The sequence below is a fragment of the Schistocerca piceifrons genome, chromosome 7 (genome assembly GCF_021461385.2).
Source record: "Schistocerca piceifrons isolate TAMUIC-IGC-003096 chromosome 7, iqSchPice1.1, whole genome shotgun sequence".
In the NCBI taxonomy this organism is placed as follows: domain Eukaryota; kingdom Metazoa; phylum Arthropoda; class Insecta; order Orthoptera; family Acrididae; genus Schistocerca; species Schistocerca piceifrons.
The window spans coordinates 569,167,754-569,191,487 of NC_060144.1; the positions used below are offsets into that span (position 1 = coordinate 569,167,754).

At 47.1% G+C, this 23,734-nt stretch overlaps 1 protein-coding gene and 1 pseudogene across 2 annotated transcripts in view; both read right to left on the bottom strand.

Annotated features, from left to right (window-relative positions):
• LOC124805107 (serine/threonine-protein phosphatase 6 regulatory ankyrin repeat subunit A-like) overlaps positions 1 to 23,734 on the bottom strand; it is a 99,463-nt gene that overhangs the window by 40,468 nt on the left and 35,261 nt on the right. The gene's annotated exons all lie outside the window — the stretch shown is intronic.
• LOC124709157 lies at positions 10,350 to 10,467 on the bottom strand (annotated as a pseudogene).

Genomic DNA, 23,734 nt, shown 5'->3' on the forward strand with positions numbered 1-23,734 from the left:
CAGACAAATCAGTGGACACACACAGTAGGAAGCTACAAGTCTTAATTTACAGGCATATAGATCAATTATAAACTGAAGTGGAACTGGTATGTCAGTAAGGTAATCAAACATCTTAACTCTGCTTGCTTTGCATGTAGAAGTCTCTCTCTCATTTTTTAGATCTACAGACAGCAGTGCTAGGTACATTTTGCATACATTCGCTGAGTACTACCCAATGGCATAATCGTCTGAGGCAGTGCTGCTGAGGCTAAAAAAGTATTTATTCGACAGAAGTGTGCAGTAAGAATCTTATGTAGACATCAAAACAAGACATCTACAGAAGCCTCTTCAGTAACCTTTATATTCTTTCTCTCTGAGTAATTAGTCTTCTGACTGGTTTAATGCAGCCTGTACTGACTTTCCCTGAGTAGCACTTGCACTCAATTATTTTATGGCTGTATTCCAATCTTTGTCTTCCTGTACAGTTTCTACCATGTAGGCTTCCCTCTAGTGCCATGGGAGTTATTTGTTCATGTGTTATCATGTGCACCAACATCCTGTCCCTTGTGAGTGTTTTCCATATGTTCCTTTCATTGCCAATTCTACAGACAACCTTCACATTTCTCATCTTATCTATCCATGTGCTGCCCGCCTCACTTGTGGGACCCAAACTTGTGCCACAGGATGAATGAGATGCATCATCTCATAGCCATTCTGGTCAATACCAGTGCAGGTACTAGCGTCATAGCCCGTCATTGTGTAGTATGCCACCGACACCTTTCGCCGTGACTCAGTCATGCTGTTACAACCTCCCTCCGACAGATGCATCGCAGGCTCCTTAATCACAATGCCCTTGCATTCGAGAATGATGACTGCTGTCTCTCTGCCACAATTAGCTGAACTCTCACGCCTCATTCCTGACCCGGTAAATTCATTGTGCAAACTACTCGACAAGTGACATGACATCACAGCTCTATACCTCAGTCACAGTCTTCACTGAGAAGGTTCACGTCAACCTGGCATCTTGCTCACATGGTGATTTTTTTTTTTGTGGTTTTAGGGCGCACAACTTCAATGGTCATTAGCGCCCAGACTATGTTAGGAATGCACCGCGAGGCACAAGTTTAAAACAGCAACTAAAAGGGAAAACACGATAAAAGACAGACACAGGCATAGGATTAAAAAAAAACAGCATAATCAAATGTCCTTAGAGAGGTTTGTCAAGTTGATAAAACGAAGAACGTGAGCAGCTGCTCCTGGGTCATACGCTATAATGGCATCTAGAGTACATGGCAGGCCAAGATCAAGACGCAGTGTGTTAAAATCCGGACAGGACGTTAAAATGTGGCGGACCGTCAGCAATTGCCCACATAGGCAGAATGGCGCCGGCGCAGCCGTCAGCAGATGGCGATGGCTGAACCGGCAGTGTCCAATTCGTAACTGGGCCAAAACGACCTCCTCCCGCCGAGAAGGGCGTGAGGAGGACATTCAAGCCGCGGGAAGAGGTTTCAAGGCCCGAAGCTTGTTGTCTGTAAGTGCAGCCCAATCGGCATGCCACAGCGATAAAATACGCCGACTAATGACCCTGCTACAATCTGATGAAGGAACACAACAAGAAGCTGTCAAGGCTGGAGGACCGCAGCCTTGGCCGCGGCATCTGCAGCTTCGTTCCCAGGGATACCGACATGGCCAGGAACCCACATAAAGCTAACCGGAGAACCGTCGTCCACCAGCTGCTGAAGAGAGTGTTGGATTCGGTGCACGAAAGGGTGAACCGGAAACGGATCACTGAGGTTCTGGAGTGCGCTCAGGGAATCAGAGCAGATGACATAAGCAGAAAGTCAGTGGCAGCCGATGTACAGAACAGCCTGGTAGAGGGCAAAGAGCTCAGCTGTGAAGACCAAACAATGGCCATGGAGCCGGTATTTGAAACTTTGTGCCCCGACAATAAAAGAACACCCGACCCCGTCATTGGTCTTAGAGCCATCTGTATAAATGAAGGTCATATTAATGACAAAACGGGAGTGGTATACCGAACCGGGGATAACCTCCTTTGGGAGCAAGCTTAGGTTAAGGTGAACACGAACCTGAGCCTGGAGCCAAGGTGGCGTGTGGCTCTCGCCCACTCAAAAGGTTGCAGGGAGTGAAAAATCAAGGTGTTGAAGGAGGCGACGAAAGCAAACTCCAGGGGGTAGCATGGCAGAGACATACAACCCGTATTGACGGTCAAGAGAGTCGTCAAAAAAGGAACGATAAGACGGGTGGTCGGGCATTGACAGTAGCCGACAGGCATACCGACAAAGCAGTATATTGTGCCGGTAGATGAGTGGCAATTCACCAGCTTCAGCATGAAGACTCTCGACAGGACTAGTATAAAACGCTCCAATCGCAGGACATAAACCCCGATGTATGGAGCTGAGGCGGTGTAAGATGGATGGCCGTGCAGAGGAGTATACGAAGCTCCCATAATCCAGCTTGGAGCGGACGATCGACCGATGTAGGCGAAGTAGGACGGTTCGATCCGCTCCCCACGACATACCACTGAGAACACGGAGGACATTTAGAGAACGGGTACAACGGGCAGCCAATTATGACACATGTGGAGACCAGCTAAGTTTCCTGTCAAATGTAAGACCTAAAAACTTTGTTGTCTCCACGATTGGGAGAGCAACGGGACCGAGTCATAAGGACGGTGGGAGAAACTCTTTGTAGCGCCAGAAGTTAATACAGACTGTCTTCTCGGCAGAAAAACGGAAGCCATTGGCGACACTCCAGGAGTAAAGACGGTCAAGAGAACGCTGAAGACAGCGCTCCAGGAAACATGTACGCTGTGCGCTGCAATAGATGGTAAAATCGTCCACGAAAAGGGAGCCTGATACATCAGCTGGGAGGCAATCCATTATTGGATTGATCGCTATGGCGAAGAGAGCGACGCTCAAAACTGAGCCCTGTGGCACCCCATTCTCCTGGCAAAAGGTGTCTGACAGGACAGAACCCACACGTACCCTGAACTGTCGATCCATTAAAAAGGAACGAATAAAAAGAGGGAGGCGACCGTGAAGGCCCCATGTATGCATGGTGCGGAGAATGCCCGCCCTCCAACAGGTTCGTGAGCCTTCTCCAAATCAAAGAACACAGCCGCGGTCGGGCGCTTCCGCAAGAAGTTATTCATAATGAAGGTCGACAAGGTAACCAGATGGTCAACAGCAGAACGGCACCTATGAAATCCACATTGTACATTGGTAAGTAGGCGTCGAGACTCGAGCAGCCAAACCAAACAGGAGTTAACCATTCGCTCCATCACCTTACAGACACAGCTGGTAAGTGAGATGGGTCGATAACTGGAAGGCAAGTGCTTGTTCTTCCCCGGCTTAGGAATCGGTACAACAATAGACTCGCGCCAGCATGCGGGAACATGTCCCTCAATCCAGATGCGATTATAAGTACGAAGAAGGAAACCTTTACCTGCAGGAGAAAGGTTCTTCAGCATCTGAATATGAATAGAATCTGGCCCTGGAGCGGAGGACCGTGACCGGGCAAGTGCGTTTTCAAGTTCCCGCATGGTGTATGGGGCATTATAACTTTCACGATTCGAGGAGCCGAAGTTAGGTGGCCTAGCCTCCTCTGCCTGTTTTCGGTGGAGGAAGGCAGGGTGGTAATGAGCGGAGCTCGAAACCTCTGCGAAAAAGCGGCCGAAGGCATTGGAGACATCCTCAGGGGCCACAAGGACGTCATTCGCGACTGTCAAGCCAGAAACTGGTGAGTGGGTCTTAGTACCAGATAGCTGGCGCAGGCTACCCCAGACAACAGAAGGAGGAGTAAAACTGTTGAAGGTGCTTGTGAAAGCAGCCCAGCTGGCTTTCTTGCTTTCTTTAATAATACGACGACACTGTGCACGTAATCGTTTATAATTGATACAATTCGCCACTGTAGGGTGGCGTTTAAAGGTGCGTAAAGCACGTCGACGAGCACGTAAAGCGTCTCTACATGCTGCGGTCCACCAGGGACCGGTACACGACATGGAGAAGAAGTAGGGTGAGGGATGGAATATTCATCAGCAGCAGTGAGAATGACGTCCGTGAGGTGTGCGACCTGACTATCCCAGCTTGTGAAGGTTTGATCCTGAAAGGTCGCCCTGGAAGAGAAGAGCCCCCAGTCTGCTTTGGAGATGTTCCAACTAGATGAGCACGGAGAGGGGGTATGCTGCAGGAGATGGATAACACACGGGAAGTGGTCGCTTGAATATGTATCAGAAAGTGCATACCACTCAAACCAGCGTGCAAGTTAGGTAGTACATATAGAGAGGTCTAAATGGGAATAGGTGTGAGATATGCCCGAAAGAAAAGTAGGGGCGCCAGTATTGAGGGAGACAAGATTGAGCTGGTTGAAAAGGTCTGCTAACATGGAGCCCCTCGGACAGGATGCTGGAGAGCCCCAAAGGGGATGGTGGGCATTGAAGTCTCCAGTTAACAAAAATGGTGCAGGTATCTGAGCAATAATTTGCATCATGTCTGCCCTGGTAACAGCAGACGACGATGGAGTGTAAACGGTACAAACGGAAAATGTAAAAGTGGGGAGAGTAATTCAGATGGCAACTGCTTGCAGGCCAGTGTGCAATGTGATGGGATCATAGTAAATATCATCCCGGACCAACAACATAACCCCTCCATGAGCCGGAATACCTACCACAGGGGGTAGGTCAAAACGCACAGAGGTGTAGTGTGCCAAGGCAATTTGATCGCATGGGCGTAGCTTCGTTTCCTGGAGGGCCACGATGAGCGGACGGTGCAAGCGGAGCAGCAACTTCAAGTGAATGCTGTGAATATTCCAGTGAATAAGTGCCATTTTAAGAAGAAAAGGAAGATGAAAGAAGGGGTCACCTCGAAGGCCGCTGAGGGCCTGGCTTTGAGCGAGCACTGCCGCCGCTATCAGTAGGCGGACAGTCATCGTCCATTGGTTCTATAGGTTCATCGGCCATCTTGGTAAGATGGCCGGGAGGGGGAGCTTCCTCCGCCAGTGAACGGCCAGATGTTCGGCTACCAGCGGTGCGGCCAGGCGAAACGGATGTGCTATCCACAAAGTACATTATGTTTTGGAATTAAAAATAAATAAAGTATTGGAAATTTTTTTTATTATATACAGATGAAAGCCACATTTAAATACTACTTTTCTACATAGTTGCCATTTAAATTAAGGCACTTATCATAGCGATGGACGAGCTTGGAAATTACTTCGTCGTAAAATTCGGCCGCCTGCTCCTTCAACCACGTGGTTACCTCTTCTTGAAGCTGTGCGTCGTCATCAAAACGCTGCATAGCCAACCACTTCTTCATTGCTGGGAATTATTGGAAGTCGCTCGGTGCCAGGTTGGGACTGTACGGCGGATGAGGAAACAACTCCCACTTAAAAGATTCGAGAACTTCACGAGTGGCATTTGCCGTGTGGGCCCGGGCGTTGTCGTGAATCAGCAAGATCTTTGAGCCCAACTTTCTCCTGCGCTTGTTTTGTATTGCTCTTCTAAGGTTGTGCAGAGTTTGGCAATACCTTTGAGAGTCTATTGTAGTGCCTCTTTCCAGGAAATCCACAAAAATCACACCTTTTCTGTCCAAAAAGACAGTCGCCATCACCTTCCTTGCTGACATTGTCTGCATGCATTTCTTGGGTTTTTGGGGGGAATTTGTGTGCCCCCACTGCATTGACTGCAATTTTGTCTCACAGTTCAGATGCTTAGCCCATGTTTCGTCACCAGTAATGATGCGATCGAGTAATGAGTCGCCATCTTTCTCGTAAGCATCCAAAAACGTTAACGCTGCAGCCACTCGCAGATTTTTGTGAATCTCTGTCAAGACTTTTGGTATCCATCTTGCAAAAAACTTGTGGTAACCAAGCTTTCCAGTAATGATTTCGTGCAACAAACTTCGTGAAATTTGTGGAAAATTCGGAGAGTTCCGTTATTGTGAAATTACGGTTTTCACGGACTGCGGCATCGACTTTTTCGAGAAGTCCGGCAGTCACTATGCTGGGTCTTCCACTTCGCTCTTCGTCGTGAACGTTAGTTCGGCCATTTTTAAATTTTATGACCCACTGACGCACTCCACCTTCAGTGATTATGTTGTCCCCATACACTTCACAAAGCTACCGATAGATTTCTATCGGTGTACAGTTTTTTTGCAGTCAGAAACCTTATTACAGCACGCACTTCACACTTCGCAGCATTTTCAATTAACGCTGACGTTTCAAACTGTCTCAGTAACTCAACAGAGTACAGCACGAACCTCTCACTAGCACGGCAGGATGCCGACTGAGCGGCGGAATGCCATGACACCAAGATGGCCGCGCTAGCCCTGCCCCTAACGGACACAAACGAAAACGTAATGTACTTTGTGGGTAGCCCTCGTATTAATGCCCATAAAGGAACATAATGTTCTATTTTAAACAATGTAATGGTAATTTTCTATAATATTCTGAACCACGCAAAGTTGTAAAATATTGAGTTTGGAAGCATGTCGAAAACCAATCAGTGAGAACGTTTCTTGGTGGGGGCAAGAGTGATGGAAGAGACGTGACTGTGCGTCCCTGATGACAAGCACTATCTTCAGCGGCCTGTGCTGCTGCAGACAGCAGGGTGTGCCACGATGTAACCTGCAGCTCGTCAACATGCTGTAAACTCAAGCGGCACTCCCGCTTCTGTTTTGCAGACTCCAGCTGAATTACAGGCTAAGTGAGCTCGTAACACTTAGGTGGCATGAGTACTAGTCTCAGACGTAAAGATGGCTGCCATTCACTGCTCCATATAGAAGCAGTGACTCAAATTCATTGACTTACGGAAGTTCTATTTCGTAAGTGACCTCAATTTGGTAGTGAATGTTCAGAAATGCTTGTGTTTCTTTGTTGGGAATGAATATAACGCCTAGAAAATATTTTGCTTTATTTATCATGTCCCAAAGCCTTGAGCACCATCTGTTGAGCAGCGATACATTCACCAGCAGCATGGTGAGGGGTGGCAGGGGGGGGGGGGGGAGTCCTGTGCATCCAGAAGCGCTGGATCAGCTTTCGCCTTTTTTGTTATCTTCCTCCTTTTTCTCCGTATAAGCTATAATGCTGAGAGAATCTGCAGCGGAAGCTGAGCGAACCATTCTGCACCCAGTACGGTGTGCTTCCTTCAATCACTGGGCGGGATCAGGATGTTTCTATGGCAGTTTTAAGTTGCAATTTACACTCGGCAGTTTAACGGACATACAGCCGGTGCCAGAATTACCAAATCTAAAAATTACGTCCCTTATTTATCTCCATTTAGAGCTAAATGATTATCTTTAAAATAGTTACTAGATATTCTAAGTTTGCTTCTGTTCTGTTCCATCTGGCTCCCCAAGTCATTTCGAGCCGCAATGAGAGTAGTATCGACAGCATAAAGAACAGATTTGCATGCCGCGATAACAGGGAGGTTGTTTCCATAAATCACAGAAAAAAGTGCAGGCACAGAAGCTTGAGGAACACCTCTAGAAAGCTTTCGAGATCCAGAGTGATTATTATTAAATTTCAACTTTTGTTGACTACAAGAGAGAGTTGTGTTAGAATTTAAGGACTCACAGAATCAAACGTCTTGCTTAGATCTATCGCAAATGATTTTGTCTCAAAGGTGCCGTGTAGTGTTAAATTCTCAACAGCTTTCAGAGTTTATGGGTTGGTCCTGCCACAGTACTAAGAGTAAGAGCTACTCTATTAAATGAGCACAATATTTCGCCTGAAGGCTCCACAGTTTAAGCACAGAATTATGCATTTAAACAAAGTCTGTGGCTCGTGTAGAAGAGTAGCCTAGCTAAACGAAAAACTGAACTTAAGTTTTGAATAGCTGACAAGGCGGAAAACGTTAAGGATGTCTAACTATTCCCACTTTCCATGCGTGCAATAGGACAACATTTGAAATCGCTGGCACATCAGTGGATTCCGACGTCCCTCAAGAGAATGTGCACGGAGATGCGGACTGCGTCTTCGAGTTACAACCGACTCGGAAACTGGCTGCGCGTGAATCGATAAGCCACGCCCACGTTGGCGCCACGCACTGCCGGACAGCCTCCGCTGCTCTCGTGCCAGCATGCGTAACGCACTAGTTTTGTGGTCGTCCCCAGACTGTTTTACTGAAGAGTCAATAGTGACGTCCGCTCTCATCACTCATTGGTAACCTACATAAATCAGCAGACTGGCTGTAGCAACGGCGCGGGAAGTTGGCCGTCGGCCCCCAAGCGCTAACACTAATACCTCGTGTCGACTGTTTTGTTTCAGATTGCTGCCGCTCTTTGCGACACAAACTTGGGAGACTGATTCCAGACTAAGTGTTGTTGTGAGCGGATGATTTATTTATTAATAACAATAGTAGTACTTATACACTCCTGGAAATTGAAATAAGAACACCATGAATTCATTGTCCCAGGAAGGGGAAACTTTATTGACACATTCCTGGGGTCAGATACATCACATGATCACACTGACAGAACCACAGGCACATAGACACAGGCAACAGAGCATGCACAATGTCGGCACTAGTACAGTGTATATCCACCTTTCGCAGCAATGCAGGCTGCTATTCTCCCATGGAGACGATCGTAGAGATGCTGGATGTAGTCCTGTGGAACGGCTTGCCATGCCATTTCCACCTGGCGCCTCAGTTGGACCAGCGTTCGTGCTGGACGTGCAGACCGCGTGAGACGACGCTTCATCCAGTCCCAAACATGCTCAATGGGGGACAGATCCGGAGATCTTGCTGGCCAGGGTAGTTGACTTACACCTTCTAGAGCACGTTGGGTGGCACGGGATACATGCTGACGTGCATTGTCCTGTTGGAACAGCAAGTTCCCTTGCCGGTCTAGGAATGGTAGAACGATGGGTTCGATGACGGTTTGGATGTACCGTGCACTATTCAGCGTCCCCTTGACGATCACCAGTGGTGTACGGCCAGTGTAGGAGATCGCTCCCCACACCATGATGCCGGATGTTGGCCCTGTGTGCCTCGGTCGTATGCAGTCCTGATTGTGGCGCTCACCTGCACGGCGCCAAACACGCATACGACCATCATTGGCACCAAGGCAGAAGCGACTCTCATCGCTGAAGACGACACGTCTCCATTCGCCCCTCCATTCACGCCTGTCGCGACACCACGAGGCGGGCTGCACGATGTTGGGGCGTGAGCGGAAGACGGCCTAACGGTGTGCGGGACCGTAGCCCAGCTTCATGGAGACGGTTGCGAATGGTCCTCGCCGATACCCCAGGAGCAACAGTGTCCCTAATTTGCTGGGAAGTGGCGGTGCGGTCCCCTACGGCACTGCGTAGGATCCTACGGTCTTGGCGTTCATCCGTGCGTCGCTGCGGTCCGGTCCCAGGTCGACGGGCACGTGCACCTTCCGCCGACCACTGGCGACAACATTGATGTACTGTGGAGACCTCACGCCCCACGTTTTGAGCAATTCGGCGGTACGTCCACCCGGCCTCCCGCATGCCCACTATACGCCCTCGCTCAAAGTCCGTCAACTGCACATACGGTTCACGTCCACGCTGTCGCGGCATGCTACAAGTGTTAAAGACTGCGATGGAGCTCCGTATGCCACGGCAAACTGGCTGACACTGACGGCGGCGGTGCACAAATGCTGCGCAGCTAGCGCCATTCGACGGCCAACACCGCGGTTCCTGGTGTGTCCGCTGTGCCGTGCGTGTGATCATTGCTTGTACAGCCCTCTCGCAGTGTCCGGAGCAAGTATGGTGGGTCTGACACACCGGTGTCAATGTGTTCTTTTTTCCATTTCCAGGAGTGTATTTAAATGCCTTATGCAATATGAGACACGATTACAAAATTAATGTTTACTACTCTTCTACTCAATGCGCTTTTGTAATACAACATTTTTATTGTGATTTCATATTCCTTGCTATAGAAATGTACCGCATTTGAAGACGACTATCTTTGTAATGCGCATTCTTGAATCCGTGTTACTTCCGTATCAAAATTTATACCATAACATCCGGTCGGTACGAGTCGTTTGAGCCCTTAAGTTGTCGGTACTACAAAACAATGAAACATTACCATCCCTCCCACACCCTCTAAAAGTCTAAGCGGGCAGTAGCCGGGCTAACACACAGCCCGTAAGGTCACGCCGAACTCACAAACGTCATAAAAAAAACACACTCCGTCGTCAGGCCATGAGTGGCCTACCGGGACCATCCGACCGCCGTGTCATCCTCAGGGAGGATGCGGATAGGAGGGCCGTGGGGTCAGCACACCGCTCTCCCGGTCGTGACGATGGTATTCTTGACCGAAGCCGCTACTATTCGGTCGAGTAGCTCCTCAATTGGCATCACGAGGCTGAGTGCACCCCGAAAAATGGCAACAGCGCATGGCGGCCCGGATGGTCACCCATCCAAGTGCCGACCACGCCCGACAGCGCTTAACTTCGGTGATCTCACGGGAACCGGTGTAGCCACTGCGGCAAGGCCGTTGCCCAATTAAAACCAAGCACATCTTAAAATGTTACTATCTTAAGTATTTTTTATCTGCTACCGAGCAGGAAAACGACACCTGAGTAGCCGTTGGATCACTTTTTTGGCTTCGACTGTTAGTTGCTAGATGCAATTGTTATGAAATCAGATAGAACCGCGGCCCGCAGTTTGACGACGACCTCTGACCAATTAATCAGTCACGGACCATTTAAGTTCAGTGTAACGTCCTTCCAAACTGTAACTACGCACTAATCTGCAAGTTCAAATAGGTCCGAAATGCGAAAGTGTGAAAAATTCAACGGACTGGACACGATCACTATTTCACAATGCTATTAAACAAAGAGAACTTTCTACATTCTGGCATAAGAAATTGAGCCTTTGAATAAAACGGAAATAGAAAATGAAAATAAAATCCTAAGGTTGGTTTTAACACCTCCTACTTGTACATCCCGCAAACCACCGAACGGCGTGGGAGAGGGTACATTCCATTGCGCAAGCCGAGGCTTCTTCCCTTACATTGGCGTATGGATTAATGTAATTTTATCTTCGCGGTATCTACGAGAGCGATACAGCTAAGGCGTTAATATATTCCTGGAGTCCTCATTTAAGTCTGGTTCTTGAAACCCTGTAAGTAGGCCTTCACGAGACAGTTGGCGTGTGTCTACAACAATTTCTCTGATCCGACTTTTCAGCATCTCCGCAACACCTTTTCGCAGGCCAAATAAACTTGCGAGCATACGTGTTGCCCCTGTGTGCGCATTCAGTACCCCCTGTTAGAACTATCTGGTAAAAGGCCGCACTCATTTGAAAAATATTCTATGTTGTTGTTGTTGTGGTCTTCAGTCCTGAGACTGGTTTGATGCAGCTCTCCATGCTAATCTATCCAGTGCAAGCTCCATCTCCCTGTCGCCAAAAAGTATTCGTAAGTAATCTCCTTCGTAAACTAATTAGATTTTCTCGTTATCCTAGCAATGAATCTACGTCTGCTATCTGCGTTACGTTCGACTGCATTTATGTGATCATTCCACTTCATTTCCCTATATATTGTGACTCTTAGGATATCACGTTTCTTCGTTATTCGATGTACACACTACTAACAGTTTTGAACACTTAAACCAGGATGCCAATCTCTTCATCTCTTCAAAGTCTTATTGACTAATTGTGGAACTGTTTTCAGGTAGTACATTATACATAACTGTACAGCTTAAAAATGTCTGAGGTTGCTACTGACATTGCCTGCAAACATCATTAATATACAACAGGAATAGCAAGGGTCCCAACGCACTTTTCTGGGATGCACCCGAAGTTACTTTTACATCCAAGATAACGTGTTGCCTCCTAACTGCCAAAAAATCCCCAATCCAGTCACAAATATTTCACAATCCAGCCACAAATGTCATTTCACACCCGTAGTTTATAAGTGTTGATGCGAAACTGAGTAAAGAGCTTTTCGGAAGTCAACGAAAGCTGCACCTACGTGATCCACGGATTTCAGAATGTCACGGGCAGAATGCGAGAGTGGGATTCCGCATGATCAGTGTTTTTGAAACACTAGCTGATTTGCAAGGCGGAGGCCACTCCGAGATACTTCATCATACGTGAGCTCGGAGTATGTCCCAAGATTCTGTGGTAGTTGGACGCCGATGACATTTTGCTGCAATTTTATGCACCACTTCTACTCTCCTCCTTGCGGAAGGGTGTGACGCACGCTTCCTTCCAACTATTGCTATTGGGCACAGTTTCTCTTTCTTTTTTTTGTTCGCTAGATCTACAGTATATTGTGGTTCAAAAGAGGAGATGGGTCAGTCACGAATTCCGTATAGAATCTCAAAAGGATTCCATCGGACCCTTAGGCCGTATTCAGTTGCAGCAACTTCAGCTGTTTCTCAACTCGGTGACACCGAATATGGATGACTCATCCTTGCAGTGGTTCGAGAATTAAACCCTGTCAGTACTCCGGTTTCTTCTTCCTTTGAAGAGCAACTCTGCTTCGCTGGGCATGCTCCTATTGAAAGTGCTACGTCCTTCCCTTCCTCCGATTTCGAACTCACTCACCCAACCAGTTACACAATTAACAGAGGAACAGAATAAAATTAAGCTATCATTACAGAATTAAATGCAAATCGCGAAAAAAGATACAGCTTTGGTCTTGGTTTTTCACGACACATATTCGACTTATTACCACTTAACCTGCTTAGGATCTGGGGAAACAACGTCAATATAGAGCACTACTGAAAAACCCGATAGTACTGCGTAGCCAAGTCACGAGAGGGCATCATTTTCGAAACTAGGGGAAATAGCTTCACAGAGCCATATTTGCATTCTAAATTATTGGTTAGATTTTATCCAGGCTGGATTCCCTTTCGACACGAGTTCAAGACTTTTTTGCCACGTGATATAAGTAAAAGGTAATTTGAGTTTAATCAAGCCGAAGAAACTTTTCAGTGATGAAATAAACTTCTAAGACTAGTATCCGATGAGATAGCATCCACATACACTGCAACCTATTGTTCACTGCATGACAGAGGGCTGTCTTCGTGGCAATGTTAGCGATTTAGCGTTTTTTTTTTTTTTTTTCGCGTATGGCGCAAGGAAAAATTTACTGTATGCCTTGTAACGTGCTCTTCTCTTCGTTATTCTTGTGATCCTAGTCCGAGATATACGTTGCAAGCAGAACAGCCGCACAGTCTTCAGTCTTTGGTTCCTGTTTGAGTAGGCCTACCTTCTTTAAGCATTCTTATGGGTTAGACCGATCTGTTACGAATGTACTAGCGTCTCTCTAATTTCGTGTGATGTCTTCTATCACGTCTACTTGATAAAAATTTCGAACGTTAGCGCAGTACCCTAGTAAAGGTCGCATCGCGTGTGCAGTTTCCTCCACACGAGAACCGCACGTTCCAAAAACCACCCAAATCCACAAGTTTCTCCATGATCAAGCACTACTACCAATTTTACAGGTTCGCAGATATTTTTTTACGGAGACGGAACGAGGGGTAGTTCCTCTAGTTGATGGTGAATGCCGGGATAGCTCCGCCATCCACTTGCCTCAAAAAATGACCAATGAAGACAGAAAAAAAACACACTGCACAACACAAAGGATCACTTTTTTGAAACCCCATACTTATTTCCCATTGCTACTTGTAAGTTTGAAATTTGGCTCCAAGGTGCCTACAACTTTCTTCTGTAACGATGCAAAACAGTGGCGCCCTGAGGAGTGACGCCCGGCGACGATTCGAACAGCAAGGCACAGGTAGATACGTGCTACGAAAAAGGCCAGAGCTCAGGAGTTCATGTGAGGTATAAAGTGGACGACTGATGTCACACTGGTGCCACATTTCACCACATTTCTGCCCAACACCGCAGTGGACGTGCCACACGATGGGGGAGGGGGGAGCTGAGGCAGCCCTCTTACCCACAATTCACCTCTTGAAACTTCCTGGCAGATTAAAACTGTGTGCCCGACCGAGACTCGAATTCGGGACCTTTGCCTTTCGCGGGCAAGTGCGCCACCATCTGAGCTACCGAAGCACGACTCACGCCCCGTCCCCACAGCTTTACTTCTGCCAGTACCTCGTCTCCTACCTTCCAAACTTTACAGAAGCTCTCCTGCGAGGAGAGACGTGGTACTGGCAGAAATAAAGCTGTACACTACTGCTGCGCGGGATTAGCCGAGCGGTCTGCGGCGCAGCAGTCATGGACTGTGCGGCTGGTCCCGGCGGAGGTTCGAGTCCTCCCTCGGGCATGGGTGTGTGTGTTTGTCCTTAGGATAATTTAGGTTAAGTAGTGTGTAAGCTTAGGGACTTATGACATTAGCAGTTAAGTCCCATAAGATTTCACACACATTTGAACTGTACACTACAACGCTCTAATCAATACTGTCGCACGAATTGACAGCTGCAGTCCATAACAATAGGCGAGCAATAAAAGCAGCGAGCAAAAGAAGGAAGGGGCCGAGGGGTGCGTGTATCTCACAGCGCACGAATGTGTTTGAAGTAAACCACGTATTATCGTGCTCAAAAAATTCTACGCGACTCCACGTATAGGGTCTACAGAGTTTATAAAAAGACGGAACTTCTATGTCAAAAGGAACATAACCTATTGTGCATCTACGCAATGACTTAATGTTTCTGCTGGATTGGAAATGGATGTTCTATAATTACATGAGACTGTAGAACACTTGTGTTCAACGAGAAAATTTGGTTCACGACACTCATCCGCTATATATGACCTCCTTTTGGAAAGATGCTTTATGCTGAAACTTCCTGGCAGATTAAAACTGTGTGCCGGGCCGAGACTCGAAGTCGGGACCTTTGCCTTTCGCAGGCAAGTGCTCTACCATGTGAGCTACCCAAGCACGACTCACGCCCCGTCCTCACAGCTTTATTTCTGCCAGCACCACGTCTCTCCTCGCAGGAGAACTTCTGTAAAGTTTGGAAGGTAGGAGACGAGGTACTGGCAGAAGTAAAGCTGTGAGGACGGGGCGTGAGTCGTGCTTGGGTAGCTCACATGGTAGAGCACTTTCCCGCGAAAGGCAAAGGTCCCGAGTTCGAGTCTCGGTCGGGCACACAGTTTTAATCTGCCAGGAAGTTTCATATCAGCGCACACTCCGCTGCAGAGTGAAAATCTCATTCTGAATTCACCTCTTCTTTTGACAGCTCCGCGATGGATGTCAGAACCGCTACGCCCAGCGTTGAACTTAAGCGGTTTTACTTTGTGTGGCCGAGGAAAACTTACCAGACAAACTAGCGGTCCGAATCGACACGAAAAAGCCTCAGGGGGTGGCATAAAGCGCGTCAGTTCCGCTTGAAACGCTCACCTTCAAACATTTTGCGATCGAAAAAAAGGCAGTTCGCAGTGCAGTGAGCACCAGGACGACGTCGTCGTCGTCAATCTCTGGCACTGCCGACACCTCACGGACGCTGCAACCCTCTTCTAAGGACGTCGTGGCCTAGCAACCGCACTGAAAGTACTCTCACCCCTCTGGAGCGCACCTCAGCGACTTCAGTTTTTGCCCTGGTGTACAGTGTGGAACCACAAGTTGGCCTACCCTGGGCCAGAAAGGGGCTTCATGGATGCGACTAACAGTTCAATCGATTATATTTCTAACCTAGATATTGTTTGTTTCTGATATTGTAACTGTTTTGTGTGTTATGTACTTTTCGATTTTTCATACGTGATTTGTACTTGCCATACGCTAAATAAATAAATAAATACAAGTGACCGTTCAAAACTGGACACACCTCCGTCCTGGCATGTCTACTGGCAGGCGACCAGGAGTCTCTTCACACGTTCTCTCTGTACAGGACATTTTTGAAGTGTCCAAAAAACGTGGGCGGGTGGCACTGAGGGTGTTGCAAAACTGGAGGATCTTTTTGAAACCCTTTTGAAGCTCGCTTAGTCCATCGAGTCGGGCATAGGGGTCGTAGACCAGCTCGGTCGTTGGCTCTCTCACAGCGTATGCTTCTGGAAAGTCCCATCCTTTTGTTGGATTCCCTTACGGTGTTTATTAAGTCCTTGGCTAAAGCCATAATATCACTCATAGACGTAAGATGGCGGAGACTGTCTACAAGTGCCAAGTTCAAACTGTGAGCAGTGCAGTCACATAATGTGCTTTTGGTTGTATATCCAAAACTAACTTTTTTTAGTGCTTTGAACTTACCTCTCATATTCGAGGCACCATCAAATCACTGTCCTCTTAAAGTTATCCATTGAAAAATCAAGACGAGCAAAAACGTCTTAAAGTACTAAATAGATTTTGTGATTCAGTGTTGAAGGTCTCGTATAAGCCAACAGAGTCTTAGTTGATGATTCAGGAATCATCTCCAGCACAAATACAAAATGGCAGTTGTTCGTGAATCGAAGAATCGCTTGTTTTGTCAACCATAATAGAAAAATGTTCAGTCTTCTTGATTGAAGCCAATACCTTTCTCAACACAGACTTTACTAGTAGATCAGTGATTTCGTTTTGAATATCGTGGGACGTCCACTTATACCCCGAAGGCCCTAACCAATCTTTAAACTAAGGTATGTCATTCTTTCGGAGTTCCAACAATTGAAAAAAAAATGAGTTTACATCTTCATGCCCTCTAATTGCTAGTCCTTGTCAGCATAGAAATCGCACGGTAGTAAAAAACTGTCTCAAGAACTAAACGGTCTTTCTGCGTATCACTATCTAACTGTTCATTCAATTGGGAAGCCACACTTTGGTTTGTGACAGAAGTTAGTTTCCCAACAACTTTATTCTTAAACGTATTTGCATCGAGACAGAATTTCTCCAGAGCCTTTTGTCAGAAAACCCTACGGAAGTAAATGTACCTTTTTTTTGAAGAAAATTGTAATAGATTTTTAGTATCTGCCTCTTTGCAGGTCTTGAAAAAAAACTTTTTCGGTAGATGCTAAATATTCTAGCCATATATATTTGATCAAGCAAGACTTCCCTTACCAGATTGTCCAGGTTTCGGCTGTGAACGGTTCTCACCTGAAGAAGACGAAGCAACTAATGACAATAATTGTTGGAGGTTGACTAGCAGTATCATCAACTTCCAAGCGCGCCTTTCTGGTAACAAGTTTATCCATTGCAAACTTAATTCACAATACTCTAACAGATTAAAGTAAACGAATAAAATATAGTCATAAAATAGGCCACTAGACACTAAAGTCTGAACACTACACACCTCTGCAGCATGCACTGAATGAAACTATCTATACTGAATGACTGCGACAGCAGTGTGGTCTTTATATACCCGCGGCATCGTAATGATTCGAAGCGTCAAGGCGACGCACGAATTTTTGAGGGGGCTCGGGCCCCCTCAGGCCCCATGGAGTCGGCGCCTGTGGCTCTGAGCACTATGGTACTCAACATCTGAGGTCAACAGACCCCTAGAACTTAGAACTACTTAAACCTAATTAACCTAAGGACATCACACACATCCACGCCCGAGGCAGGATTCGAACCTGCGACCGTAGCGGTCGCGCGGTTCCAGTCTGAAGCGCCTAGAACCGCTCGGTCACACCGGCCGGCACGGCGCCTGTGTATACATCATCCAAGAGAAGGCAGCTAAAAACAGGGACGTGGAGAAAAGGTTAAGAAAGACACCATACAGAAACGGAGGTCCAAAACTAAAAATTAAATGACCTTCGCCATACTACTTTGGCGGATAAAAAAGTAAAACGGTCGACAGCTCCCGCGTCATTTGCTAAAACGGCCGATAATGCAGACGGCAAAACCAAGAAGGAACGTAAACGGTTGAGAACTGGGCATTCAGTCAGGAAATGGACAGTTAAAACTTGGGAGCAATGTGTACAAAGTGGTGGGGTAGCGCCACTTATCAAACGATGACGCAGTGCCCAATACGCAACCTCGTTAAAATTAGCTCCCCCTGGTGGGAGTGCCGGGAGCGTCCAAGCCGCTGGTAGACGCGTAATAAGCCGGAGCTTATTCCTGTGAAAGGAGATAGTAGCGTACGCCACATAACGTGAAAAAATAATGTTGAAGAATTTCGCAAATTTAACAAAACTGACGTCGTAATGAAATAAATATTATCGCAGAAAAATCGAAAAGACTATGTACTCAACTAATATGATCTCTGATTGTTATTGTAATCTCTGTTCCTTCTGATAAAGGATCAGACATTTCCCTTTTGTTTCTTGGTTGTGTAAGAAGCCGTTTTGTGACGAGGCACTAAAGCGCCCAAGTTTCATGTAATATTTAGACTAAATATAATCAAATATTACTTAAAAGTGTCGTTAATGTTTTATTGTAACAAGTACATTCATGAAGTGATATATATTAAAGATTTATGCAAATTTTATAGGGGAACACTGGCGCTGAGGTCAACGCCATTGTTCTACATGATAACGGCCTAGAGTAGTAATAAATATTTTAATATTTGCTAATTTTGACAAATAATTAAAAATAAATGTAAATGTAGGAGGTTTCTCTTGATTAGTGGTTCCTCTTCTGAAACAGTAATAGTAGTCACTTTGTCTAATATTGAACCTTATTCATTTAACGTGATTTCAGTAAATGGTTTTGATCGCCGCTTAAGGGATATTGCGGAATTTCCTCAGCATTGCCTTTTCACAAAAATGAAAAGAACAATTAACAAAAGTAAACTGCAGCCGTATACCTGGAATATTGTGTGTTGGTGGTGTCTTTTGATATAAGAACAAAAAATGGCTCTGAGCACTATGGGACTTAACATCTATGGTCATCAGTGCCCTAGAACTTAGAACTACTTAAACCTAACTAACCTAAGGACATCACACAACACCCAGTCATCACGAGGCAGAGAAAATCCCTGACCCCGCCGGGAATCGAACCCGGGAACCCGGATATAAAAACAGCTTGTCGGGCAAACTAACTGTGAGAAGTACCATGGCGTAAATAGTTTTCCCGTCGTGAAGCAGGCAAAATAATACTCACTCCAACTTTACATAACCAACAAATACCAACAATACATACATAAAAAGAACCACCACAAAGTGCATTGGCGATGACAAAGGGACACCACCTCCTGACAGACAGCAACACAGAGTTCAACGGAGCGAATACAGGCACTAGCGGGCTGAGGTACGAGGACTGCAGCCTTGGCAGCAGCGTCAGCAGCCTCTTACCCTGGCAGACCGACATGACCAGAAACCCACATAAGCATCACAGTGGCTCCACCAAAAGTGAGCAAGTGACAGTTTTCCTGGACCCACTGCACTAAGGGATGGACAGTGTACAGTGCACATAAGATTTTGAAGGGCGCCGAGTGACTCTGACCAGAAGACACAATCGAAAAGTGTGTCGCCGTATGTACTCAGAGACCAGATACAGGATGAATAGCTCGGCTGTAAATACTGAGCAGTGTGCCGGAAGCTGATATCGAAAGACACGGATGCCAATAACGAATGCACACCCGACCCTACGGTCAGTCCGAGTGTCATCAGCGTACCTGAAGGTATTATCGCGAAGTTCCATGTGAAGGTCGAAGTCCAGGAAATGTGCCGTCTGCCCACGTGCAGTTGTTCGTATTAAGCAGAAAGTGCTTTCCCACAAGAGAAAGATGCTGCAACATCTGAATGTGGACAGCATCTGGCCCTGGGGCGGAGGATAGGGTTGAACTGAGAGCATGATCTAGCTCCCACATAGTAAAGACGGCATTGTAGCACTCCCGATTCTGAGAAGAGAAGGGTCTCGCCCGAGCCCCCTCCGCTCGTTTCCGATGGTGGAAGGCAGGATGATAGTGGGAAGAGCACGAAACTTCCGCAAAATGGTTGCCCAAGGTGTTGGAGATAGCAAAAGGTTCCACAATAGCATTGTCTGCTATTGTCAGGCCGGAAATTGGCGAATGGATCTTGGTCCCAGAGAGCTATTGGAAATTGGCCCACACGACAGAGGAAGGAGTGGAACTGTTAAAAGAACTAGTGAATGAAATCTACCTAGCTTTTTGCTGTCCCGAAGAACGCGGCGACACACGAGTTAAAAACGCGGAGAGCACGTCTCCGTGCGCGAATTGCATCGTGGCATGCCTCAGCCCACCAAGGGACTGGGACACGTCGTGATAAAGAGGAAGTGCAAGGAATGGAACGTTCTGCAGCAGTAAGGATAACGTTTGTGAGATATTCCACCTGGTCATCATAACTGGGGAAATCTTGTTCTTCGAGGTCGCCAGGGAGGAGTAAAGCCGCCAGTCAGCCTTAGTAAGCCGCCATTTGGGTGTGCCACAGGTGGGGTAGGGGGTCAACAAATGGGTAGCACAGGGGAAATGGTTGCTCGGGCAGGCGTCAGAAAGAATGGACCACTCAAGGCGATGGGCAAGGTGGACAGTGCAGAAGGATAAATCTAAACGGGAATAGGTGTGCAAGGAGTTGGGAAGGAAAGTGGGTGCTCCAGTGTTAAAGCAGAAGAGGTTGAGTTGATCAAGAAGATCAGCCAAGAGGGAACCTCTCTGGCAGGTTCTGGGAGAACCCCAAAGGGAATGATGCACATTAAAGTCACCAAGTAGCAGAAAAGGGAGAGATAGCTGCCCAATAAGCTGAAGGAAGTCTGCCCTGGTGATATCGAATGGTGGATGGATCTAAATAGTACAGAGGGGGGAAAAATCAGGCGGGCAAGAAAAAGGCAAACTCCAACAGCTTGAAGGTGGGTAGTCACGAAGATGGGTTGACTATAAATGTCATCCCATATGAGCAGCATGACGCCCCCATCAGATGGACTTCCGACCTCAGAGGGAGGGTCAAAACGAACCAGGAATAAATGTGAAAGCTAAAAGCAGTCATGAGGGCGCAATTTAGTTCCCCGAAGGCAGAGTACAAGGGGACGCTGCGATGCTAAAAGCAGCTGTAAACCCCCTTTGTGGGACTGAAGGCCGCTAATTTTCCACTGGAGGAGAGGAAACATGAGGAAGAGATGTAGGGGTGACACTCGGCGGCTGCCGAGTGACAGCCTGTGAAGAGTCGCTGCTAAATGGCACAGAGGCACGAGGACCTACTCCATGGGGTCCACAGAAGCATCAGCTTGCTTGTGCTGTCGGTCTGTGGAGTACCGGAGGCTGGCCAGGCTAAGGTATCACGTGGCAACAATGTTGAAGAGGATTTTCCAGTCAGGGAAGGAGAAGACCATTTGCCTTTGGTGGACTTCAAGCCTTTCTGGTTAGAGGAAGACTCAGGAGGTGTTTGGCTGGAGGGACGTAGGGAGTCATCACGGGAGTATTCCTCCTGTCCTTTCTGGCCTACCAGTTGTGTAGCTGGTGGCTTCGCCCCTTGAGACGAGAGTTTGATGGCTTGTTGCACAGCTGGATGAGGGCATGGCGATGCTGCCTTAGCACTGGGCGATTTCACAACCTCGGAGATGAATTTGAGGTTGCATGTCTGCGTGGCCATGACCTTCAAGGAGCGAGGGGGTAACAAGAACAGAACTATAGGTGCCAGGCGGGATAATACAGGGTTTGTGACTAACCAATAACTTGCGAGCGACTGGGTAAGGCACATTTTCCTTTATTCAGATCTCTTCAACAGCCTGATCATCAAGATACATGGGACAATCCCAAGAGGAAGTGGCACGGCCGCCATTTCAATTGATACAGTGGGAAGAAGGAGGTGGGAAATCGCCCTCGTGAAGATCCCTACCACAAGTTACACATTTGGATGGGTGTTGGCAAGACGTTCTAATGTGGTTGAAACAATGACACTGGTAGCAGCGCATCGGGTTCGGAATGTACGGCAGGATTGTAATAATTTCACAGCCTGCTTTGATCTTGGGTGAAAGCACCCCTCTACATAAGCTGAGAAAAAGAGTGCAGGTTGGCACTAAGGAAGAATCGACCGTTTTCATCACTCGATGATCAGAGAGGTAAGATTGGATTTCGTCTTCGGTTAGACCTTCAAGCAGCCTAGTGTAAATTATGCCACGGGGTCTCGAAATGAACATGGTAGCTGTGGAGAAGCGAGGCAGCAAGCAGTTGCTGTGCATGGGAATCAGAAGTAGTTCCCAAAAGCAAAGTGTCATTTTGTAAATGAGAGCAGGATCTCACAGGGCTGGCAATTGCATCAACATCTTTCTGGACAATGAACGGATTTACCATGGTGAAAGACTGACCTTTTTCAGTACGTGATACCACGAGGAACCGTGGTGCAGTGAGAAGGGTCATTGAATCATTAGCCTCATTACGTTTACGTTTTGTAGACATTGTTGTGAAGATGATTGGCTCATTGCGGGAAAATGCCCCATAATTGCCAGTGTCTCTGGTGATGTGCTCCTTCCAACTGGGAGCCCCCTTCACAAGGGGGCTGCACCCGCCTTAGGCGATTGTTCACACCTCCCGAACACCTGACAGAGGGACCAATCGGCAATTTGGGGAGGTTGTGGCTCAGGCAATCACCCCTTCCTGGGCCTGGCCTGTACCAGGGGGTACGTGTAAACCCTACCTGTCGACCTGGGGCTGGAAATTACGCGTTACCCAGTCACCTGTTAGGTGTCAGACGCTTGAGCCGGCCTTCAGGAGCACACAGGGAGGAAGAAGAAAGAGGAACCTCAAACACCGAAGCAGAGCAACGAGAGGAGAAGGGAAACAAAGAAAGGAAACGGGAGCGAAAAAACAGTGGCGAGACTTATTACATCAGCGTCGGACAATGCAGAACATTCCCAATAACACGCCAGACATGTTCTCCAAGAGAGGGGAAAAAGATTAGCAAGAGGATAAACTTGTGGCACGGAAGAAGGGAAAAGATGCTGCAAAGGCTGGGGCCCCGTATTAGCCAAGCACGAACCTGTCAAAGTGTGACAAGCGGAGGGAGGTGGGGGGAGTGGCAACGGGGAAGGAGTGAGGATAGGGAGGGAGGGGCAGGTGAAGGAAATGCAGCCAGGGAATGAAGAATGGCCGCAATAACTCGGGGCCCCGAGTGCGCCACGCACGAGCTCACGGAAGACCTGTGACCCCCTGGGAGGGTTAGAGTGTGGATGAGTTGAGAATTTTGAGTCTGACAGGAGTTGTGCTAGACAGGGGCTAGATGGGGCAGTGGTCAGTGCACGTGCCGAGCAAGCAGGAGGCCTTGGTTCGAGTCCTGGTCTGACACAAATTTTTCACTTTCCCATTGATTTAAAACAGTATCCACTAGCGGATAATGCGTCATTTCTTTATGTATAGCAGAAGTCATCCAGAAGAATAACCGAGACATGGATTATGTTTTAATTTGTCATTGTTTCATACTCAAGTCTGACCGAGGTAACACGTAGTTGCTCGGTGTGTTTTGTTTTCGGGTGCACAAAAACAACTATAGAGTCATACGCGCATGTCAAAACTATAGAACACGAAGACAGGGAGGAGTTGAAAAACGACTACACGTCAATCCCAATCGATGAAAGAGAAGACAGCTTAAAACAGGGATGTGGAGAAAGGTCTATAAAGTATACTATAAAGAAACTGAGGTCCAGAACTAATATTTAAATGACCTTCGCCGTGTTGCTACGACGGATAAAAACTAAAACGAGGTCGACAGCCCGTGCGTCCTTTGCTAAAAGGATAACTTTTAGTTGCGCTACGCCAGATTACTAGATTGGATTTGATAGTAACTGGATCTCAGTTAAAGGAAGGAAACTGGATATTATGACTTGTTTTTCAGAATTATTTGTTTAGAGATTCACTGTTTTTGTTTTAGTGATGAGAGTGTGTGAGTGAGTTGATGGTGATTATTTTGCTAGTTTACAGTACTGTGCAAGCTTTTCTTTTCATTTGATCGGTATTAACATTTTAAAGGAAAGAATTTTTTTCCTTGTATGGATTGC